At 45.5% G+C, this 9,027-nt stretch overlaps 1 protein-coding gene across 25 annotated transcripts in view; it reads left to right on the top strand.

Moving 5' to 3' along the window:
- The first annotated feature begins 379 nt into the window (after window positions 1-379).
- MAP4 (microtubule associated protein 4) overlaps window positions 380-9,027 on the top strand; it is a 133,912-nt gene continuing 125,264 nt past the window's right edge. For 24 of the 25 annotated variants that reach the window (XM_045199973.3, XM_053930315.2, XM_053930314.2 and 21 more), the window contains exon 1: window positions 405-527. The gene's annotated coding sequence lies outside the window, so the exon portion shown is untranslated. Of the gene's footprint in view, window positions 528-9,027 lie in introns of all 25 variants that reach the window. The other variant, XM_045199972.3, reaches the window with a different exon arrangement.

Genomic DNA, 9,027 nt, shown 5'->3' with positions numbered 1-9,027 from the left:
CCCCGTGCCCCGCCCAGGTTACGTCACAGAGCCCACAGGCCCTGCCGCCGCGGGTTTGCGACCCCGGCCGCGGGTGCCCGGCCCCCCGCCTCCTCCCCGCTCCAAGCACTTAAGTTCTAAGAGGGACTGACGGTACCACACTACAGCTGGGCGGCGGGTCGGCCCGCCGACCTCAGCGTTAACCGGCGGGGGAAAAGGAGTCCGAGTTCGGCAAGCGTACCTCGCCCCCAACGGCCCTTCTCTCGCGCCGCTACCTCGGCAAGGTCGGGGCGGCGGGGCCGACGCCTATTGGTCCTCGCGGCCTTCCGCCCGCCCCCTCGATGCTCTTATTGGCCGGAGCTGCGGCGCCTGCAGGATAGGCGGTGGCGACGCTCCTCCTACGCACCGGCCCTCAAGAGGGCAACGAGGAAGCGGCCGCCTCCCTGTGCCCCGCCCCTCGGGTTCGCTCTCTGGCTCCCAGGTCCTCCCGGCTGCTCCCGGCCCTCTCCAGGTTCCCTCCAGCTCCGGCTACGGCGCGGTGGCGGCGGGTAGGTGCAGCGGCCGGCGGATCCCGATTGGAGGGGCGGCCTCTCCACTGCCCCGGGGGCTGCTCGAGCCTGGCCTGGCGGTCGCCCAGGACTCCGCAGGGCCCGCTTGAAGCGGGGAAGGGCGGTGGCCGCCGGCCTGCTGGACGCGGGGATAGCCCGGCGAAGGGCCTGCGGGCGTGATCTTCCGAGCTTTCTAGGCGCTGTGTGGAGGCCCGCGGGGCGGGGCGGGCTGAGAGGTCCGTTTTGGGGGGTCTGGAGCGATGGGGCCGAGAGGCATGCCGCAGGCTCAGGATGGAGCTGAGCCCCGGGAGCGAGGGTCGGCTGCCATTCGGGGCCCTGGGTGGGGCTCGGGGACATCGAGGAACGCAAAGGTCGTTCTGTGAGGATTTTTGGGTCCAGTTGAGGTGGGGCTGAGGCGAGCCTTGGAAAGGGTGAATAGTCAGGTTTTATGGGAGGTATGGAGGGGTGGTCTGGAGAACCGGGCCCCGGCCGGGGCTGTCTCGCCCGGCGTGCGTCGGCCCCGGCACTGCTTGGGGGGACTAAGCAAGTGTCTGGCCGAGGGAGTGCGAAGTGGACGTAGTAAGGTTGGGATGGGAGGATGGGGACAGGGACGAGGAAGGCTGATGGAAACGTTACCCAGAACCGAGATTGTGATGTAGCAGCACATGGACTAGCTTCTCCGCGGGTGTGTTGCCCGAGCGCTTCTTTATTGAAATTACCCCGTGGGGGAATGTTGGGGTTTTGCTTGCATCCAGGAACGTGCAAATTAAGTGCATTTGGGAGGAGGCAGTGAGTGATTACGCTAAGATTTGTGTTTTAGGAGCCAGACCCAGGGTGAAACGTGCTTCTCGGGAAGACTAGTGTTACCCAGCTTTCTCCTGGAAACTCCCTTTTCTCCTTCTTTCCCTCCTCTGGTTCAGTTACAGCCTTGCTCCCCAGGGCCTCTCGATTCCCTCTCCCTGGCTGCATAGCTTTGCAGTCTTTCTTGCTCTGTGTGTGTGTGTGTCTCCCGCCCATTTCCCTGCTGCTGCGCTTTTGGCAACTGCCTCTGCTCTTTCCCAGGGATGGTTGTGGCATTGCATCAGGGGATATTTGTGCTTGTAATTTGCTCACTCAGCCCAGGAAGAGGGAGAATAGCATGCTGCCGAGATGGGAGGGGGGTGCCGTCTGCTGGGCTGGGGCGGCAGAGAAAAGGGTGTGGTGAGGGAATACAGCTGCTCTAGGCCTATAGGGTAACACTGCCCAGTCATCAGCTGAAAGAGATTGAAAGAGCAGCCGCGGCAGCAGCTATTTTTATAAATCAGCCCTGAATCCAAGCTGAGAGCACATGGATTTAGAGTGAACAGTTGTCATGCTCTCACTGTTACAGGCGGAGTGTTTGGTAGACAACATTAAGAGTTGCTAAGCAAGAGACTCCATTTGTACTGTACAGCAGGTACTTTACTTGCAACTTTTTAACTTTGCTCTTTTCAGCTTTGTAGGGTGTCATTTGCACTGACGTCCTTGGATAGTGCATACTCCTTCCCAAATGAAATGTTACGCGCTTCTTTTCAAGTTTAGCTTAAAAATAATAAAGCCGACTCTTTTTGAGCACTTGCTATCTTCCAGGCACTAGTTATCTGTCTTTATTTACAGATGAGGAAATTGAGACTGGCAGGAATAAGAGGTCACACATATTTAAATGGCAGAAGTGGCAGCCACACCAACATCTCTCTCACCCCTTACACAGTAGTTTAGAAATGCAAAATTTTTGGTTTACACAGGAGTGATTCAAGCGCTTGAGAATTTATTCTTGCAAAGTAAACTCACTGGAGACCAATAAACCAGATACCAATTTTATTTATGATGAAAGTATTAAGTGCCATGTATGCAACTGGAATTAATTATCTACTGGCCACGACGCCTCCTTTGTTTTGGGGCAGCCTAATCAGTAGTGAGAATGCAGTTGATTACAGAATTGGAATGAAAGGCACTGGATGTTTTAGGAGCTATTTTAATCAAGTTAGCTTCTGCCTAGTGGGTCTCCTTTCATTGTATGAGCCTATAACAGCGTTTCACAGTGCCGGGGAGCTTTTAACACACTTTCCCCCTCTGTCTCCCTTGTGTTTTTTAAGTCATCACTTCATATGTTTGTCATCCGGCATATACTTACCTGTGTTAAAATTTCCTAACTTGTAAGTTTATATTATATATTAAAAAGTCACTTTCCGCTGTTTGTTGACATTGAAGGAAGCACCTGGAGTTTCTTGTCTAGGTGGCTTATCTTTCTTTTTACTTCTTTCTTGAGGGTATGAACACTTTTATTAATTGCATAATAAGGCTTTCAGGGGAGAGTAGGACAGGTTTCTCAAGCTTGTCCAAAGTGGCTTGAGAGCAGGGAAGGATACTGGCTTGCAGGTTTTTATTTTGGTTATGGCAGGGGTGTCAAACTCATTTTCGTTGGGGGCCACATCAGCCTCTTGGTTGCCTTCAAAGGGCCAAAATAATTTTACGACTGTATAAATGTAACTACTCCTCAACTGTTACGGAGTTGAAATTACATTTGGCCTTTTGAAGGCAATCGTGAGGCTGATGTGGCCCCCGATGAAAATAAGTTTGACACCCCTGGGTTATGGGGTGAGGTGTGAGGGTGTTCCTGTGTATGTGAAGAGGCTTGTGTGGTTTGACCCTCCCACCAATATCAAGATAAGGTGGCTTAGCAATTATTTTAAAAACAGACATTTTATTTATTTATTTTAGAGAGAGGAAGGGAGAAAGATAGGGAGAGAAACATCAATGTGTGGTTGCCTCTTGTGCGCCCCCAACTCAGGACCTGGCCTGTAGCCCAGGCATGTGCCCTGACTGGGAATTGAACTGGCAACCCTTTGGTTCGTAGGCTCAATCCACGGAGCTACACCAGCCAGGGCTGGTATTTTAATTGCTATTTTCCAGCTCAAGTGGAGAAGTGAAGTCATTTGCTCTTGGCTAAACAGGAAGTGACTGTAGCTGGAATGGACCTATTCTCGTGTATGCTTGATCCCAAGCAGAACAGTCTCTTCATATCAAGTAGCTTGACCAACAAGTCAGTCTTTGTCCCTTCTTGGTGGGATTGCTCCTTTTAATAAGCTGTTGGCTTTAGGTTTTGTTTTTTTGACTTTGGCAATGTTAGGAGCAAGAATAATTCCTTTTCTGGACTTCTTCCTTCTTGTAGAATCATAGAATCTCAAGAGGTTTTAAAGATAATCTAGTGCAGCTTTTCACACAGCATAAGTGATTTCTCCAGCCCTCTGTGCAAGTCTTCCCCCAGATAGGGACTCCACAGCTGGCAGCTAACAGTTCCAAATTTGCAAATTTGTCATTTTAGAAAGAACTCCCTGATAATGACCTCAGACCTGCCTCTCTGCTCTGCAGTTTTTATTCACTGGTTGTAATTTTGCTGTCTACAGTATTTTCCTGTAGCTCCAATCTCCACTTCACACTTAGTCACAGGTATTCTGTCCCATTGAAGTTCGTTGTTTTCCAGACTAAACAGTTCTTTTCTTGCAGCCACCTCTTATGAAATGTTCTCTCTAGCCCTGGCCAGTATGGCGCAGTTGGCTGGAGCATCATCCGGTAACCAAAAGGTTGCGGGTTCAATTCCCCAGCAGGGCACACACCTAGGTTTCGGGTTTGGTCCCAGTCCAGGTGCCTGCGGTCCCCAGTCCTCATGTGTACAGGAGGCAACTGGTCGGGGTCGGTGCTTCTCTCTAGCATCAGCGTTTCTCTCTCCCTTAAGCTCTCTCTGAAAGCAATGAACAAATGTCCTCGGGCAAGGATTAAAAAAGAATAGAAGAAATGTTCTCTCTAAATCTTTTACTGTATTGGGCATGATACGTAGACATGCTATAGATTGTCAGATACGGTCTGATTCAGACACTGTATTAGGCCGTGGGAGTGAAGTGATTAAGGAATTCAGAAAGATCCCTGCCCTTGGGGAGCTTAGCACTTAGTTTCTATCAGTGCTGCTTTAGAATAAAATAGGTTCTTTTTTTTTTTTTCTTTCCAATATCTACTTTTCCATGTTAGTTTATACTTGTCCTATACTAAGCTCACCTCTAGGTCTTTTTTTCTAGAACTGATATTAACCCAAGTTTTTGTCTGGTGGTTTGGCTTTCTTTGTTTTTCATTTCTATTTTTTGGTTGGCTTTCTCAAGCTGTGTAGTTGATTCTTTTACACTCCTATTTTCCTGCTGTCCATTGTTCCAAAGGGACTTTGGGAATCCTGATCCTATTACTGTGTGCCTTTGTTGGCCTTCCTATGTCTATAATTCTTCCTGTATTTTGACTTGATGGAGCTAATAAAATGCTCTCCTGGATAGTGCCGAAGTCAGATCTTGGTAGTGTGCAACGAGAGACCGAACTTCATGCTTTAGTTTCTCCTTACTTCTGACATGTATTAGAGCTTGGTTTTGATTTTCTGCTATAGTTTGTGTGGAAAATTATAATTAAAATATTTTACATCTTACAACTCTGACGGCACAGCGAGTTCTTTCTAATGGTAGTTACTGATTATTGATTGAAGTTAGGTTATAGGATTCTTTATTATGACCAAGTGTGGGTTCCGACTTATAAATGATTCACATGTAAAATAGCTGTAGGGGAGAATGGAGGTAGATGGTGACTGGGAGTGGAGAATAGAGACTCTTCAGGAACAGGTTGCTTCAAAAAGAGGCAGAGTAGAAAATTCAAAATTCCCTTTTAATTAGATAATATGATTTCCTCAAAGAATGGATTCTCAATGTAATAGGTTGACCATTCCGTAGATAGTGGTGAATAATATGTGTAAATTCTGGGGTCTCTGAAAATTTCTATATTTGTTGTAAAAAATTCAGTGCCGTCACCAACCAAGGTAACTGTGGTGGCTAGGACAAATTAGGAACTCCTGAAAGTAGCCACAGGCTGCCTGCTTCCCGTATTTTGCCATGTATAGCGCACAGTTTTTTACCCACTTTTTTGAGGGAAAATTAAGGAGGTGCATTAAAACACGGCAAAATGCGGTAGGTGGTTGAGGAAGTCATGAGTAATTACACCTCCTCTGATGCATTTTTAGCACTAGTAGAGCAGTCTAGGGGTTGAGATGCACCTGCACGAGTCAGTCTGTCCTGTTCAGCTCTAAGACGTGGTCTGGTAGTGTCCATAACATAACTGCCTGCTCAAAGGGTAGCATTTCAGCATCGCTGGAAGCTCCTTTTGCCCAAACTGCCCATAGTTGCATTGCCCTAGTGAGTTTGATTTCATAATAGTCATTTTTGTGTCCCTCATTCTTTTTGTTTTTTAAAATCCTCACCTGAGGATATGTTCATCGAGTTTTGTTTTAGAGAGAGTGGGAGGTTGGGGGGGTGGGAGAAAGAGAGGTCTCTCATATGCACCCCAACTTGGGATGGAACCTGCAACCTTTTGGTGTGCAGATGACGCTCCAACCAACTGAGCCACTGGCCAGGGCCCTCATTCTTTTTTAAAAGATTTTTTCAAAAAATTTCAAATACATCACAGAAGGTGAGAGTAGTATATGAAATTGAACCCCTAAGTACCCACATGACCAATTTTGATTCCTCCATATTCCCACCTACTCTCCTCCCATTCTTTTCTGGGTTTTTTTTTTGTTTTTTGTTTTTTTTTTTAAAGCAAATCCTAGACATGAGCTCATCTCTAAATAGTTTAGGATGTATCTTAAAATATAGTACTTAACTTTTAAAAATATAAATCACAATTTCTACAGAGAACCTCAAATTTCGACAAAAATACCCAAGTAATATTCAGGTTTTCCTTACTATCATAATTTTTATTTTCCAGCTGGTCGGTTTGAACAGAATACAAAGTATTTATTTGGTATTATTCTCTTAAGTCCCCTTTAACAGAATCTCCTCCCCGCCCCTTGTAATTTATATATTGAAAAAACTGGGTCCTTTGTCCTCTAGAATTTTTCTTATGGTGGATTTTGCTGTTTCTATCTTTTCTTTTTTAAAACATATTTTATTATTTTTAGAGAGAGGGGAAAGGAAGGAGAGAGAGGGGGGAAAGGAAGCAGTAAGAGAGGGAGAGAAACATCAATGTGTGGTTGCCTCTCGCACCGCCCCCCACTGGGGACTTGGCCTGCAACCCAGGCCTGTGCCCTGGCTGGGAATTTAACTGTCGACCCTTTGGTTCACAGGCCAGCACTCTATCCACTGAGCTACACCCGCCAGGGCTGCTGTTTGCATTTTGATGATGGTATTTAACATGTTTCTTGATCCTCCATGTATTTCTTGTAAGCTTTTAGTTATATCTAGAGATTTGACTTTTGGGGCAGGGGGACAGGATGACTGCTTCATTCTTAATTCCCATTCTAACAAAATCATTAAATGTTCTGGAGTTCATAGGAGAATGTTTATGTAAACATATGAGTAATGACATGCACAACTGTTTTATGGTATTGCTGTCAATCATTAGAGCATTTTGGGTCTGAAGGGGACTGCACTTTACTTCTGACTTGTATTAGATCTAGGTTGTAACAGACTCGTATCAGACTTTTGTTGGCAAGGTATATGTGAGAACATGCTGATCCCTCTTATTAGCGATCTGTGGTACTTAGGTTGGGGGAATAGGGAAACAGATGAACCCGTCCAGCTCCAGCTCCTCCCAGAGCGCTGAGCTGTATGGTAGCGATCTCCAGATAAGCAGACGTGGGCTTAGAGTTCTGTCCTTCCTGTGGGCACTCTCCCTCTTGGGACCATGCCCGGCCTTTCTTTTCTCTCAGGCTGTCATCTCCAGAACTCTTAAGTGTCCCCATGAGGCTTGCAATCAGGGAAGCAATGGGCAGCGACATCTTGTCCCAGGCTAACCTCCTGAAGCTGTCCCTAAGCCCCCTTTTCTCTGACTTCCCTGTCTAGGCTTGCTCTCTCCTGTTGCTCCTTCTGTCCTGAGCCCTACCTTGTTGCACTGTCGAAGCTTTAATAAACGTACTCTCAAAATGGTGAAAATAACAAAAACAAATCCTTCATGTGTTTTCCTTGAAGACCACACATATCTTTTTTCTAAATCTTTTATTATAAAAAATACTTGTTCATTGAGGAAAATGGGAAATTTGGAGAATACAGAAAAGTATCAAGGCAAAAATAATCATTTGAAAAATGTATTTCTCAGAGATAACCATTTAAACAATTGGGAGTATTCCTTTACAGTCTTTTTCTTCCATGTGTGTACATTGTTTTTGAGATGTTCTCATAATTGTTTCTATTGCTTAAAAAATTTTTTTTTAAGAGTTTAAAAAAAGTTTTTAAATTTATATTTAGAGAGAAGGGAAGGGAGGGAGAAAGAGAGGGAGAGACACGTTGATATGTGAGATATATTGATAGGTTGCCTCTCTCATGCCCTCAACCGGGGACCTGGCCTGCAACCCAGGCACGTGCCCTGACTGGGAGTCAAACTGATGAATTTTTTGTTCACAGGCCGGCACTCAACCCACTGAGCCGCACCAGCCAGGGCCTGCTTTTTTAAAACTTAGGATGGCAGATGGCATGATTTCTTGCTGTTAAAAGCTGTTCGTGAAGATGATCTTTAATGGCCGTGTGATGGTGCGGTGTACGGACAGTGATTTGGGTTTTCTTTGTTTCTGCACGTAGACATTTTTGAGCGTTATTTTTATTCATAAGACTCTGCTTATATTTCAGATTTTTATTGTATGTTCCTTCTTTTTTAAATAAATTTATTGAGATAGAATTTGTATCCCATTAAATTCACCCTTCCAGTGGTTTTTCATATACTTAAAAAGTTGTTCATCATCACTGCTGTGTGATTTTTGGATGTTTCATCACTCCAAAAGAAACTTCATACCCACGAGCAGTCATTTTCCTGCCTGCTCTCCTCCAGCCCCTTGGTGACCACTAAACTACTTTCTGTCTCTGTGGCTTTGCCTATTCTGGACATGTAATGTAAATGCCACTCTACAGTAGGTGGCCTTTTGTGTCTCATGCCTTTGCCTTAGCATGGTGTTTGCAGCATGTGTCAGCACTTCTTCCTTCCTTTTTATTGCAAATAATATTCGTATGGATATGCCGCATTTGGTTTACTCATAAGTTGATGGACATCTGAGTTGTTTCTGTTTCTTAGCTATTATGTATAATAATTCTGTGAATATTTGTGTACCAGTTTTTGTGTGGGTGTATGTTTTCGAACCTTTTGGTTACACACTTAGGAGTAGAATTACTGGGTCATATGGTAATTCTGTGTTTGATTCTTGAGTAACTGCCAAACCAAGCCTGTTTCCCAAAACGACTGCACCATTTGACTTTTTACCAATTAATATATGATAGATTCTTTTTTTTAATCCTCACCCACAGATATGTTTATTGATTTTTAGAGAGAGAGAGAGAGAGAAAGGGGGGTGGTGAGGAGAGAGAAAGAGAGAAAGAGAAACATGGATGTGAGAGAAAAACATTGAAACATTGTTTGGTTTCCTCCTGTACGTGGCCCGATGGGATTTGAACCCGCAACCTAGGTATGT

The sequence above is a fragment of the Desmodus rotundus genome, chromosome 8 (assembly GCF_022682495.2).
Source record: "Desmodus rotundus isolate HL8 chromosome 8, HLdesRot8A.1, whole genome shotgun sequence".
Lineage (NCBI taxonomy): Eukaryota > Metazoa > Chordata > Mammalia > Chiroptera > Phyllostomidae > Desmodus > Desmodus rotundus.
The sequence above is the reverse complement of the archived record's forward strand: the minus strand, read 5'-3'. Positions and strand labels throughout refer to the sequence as shown.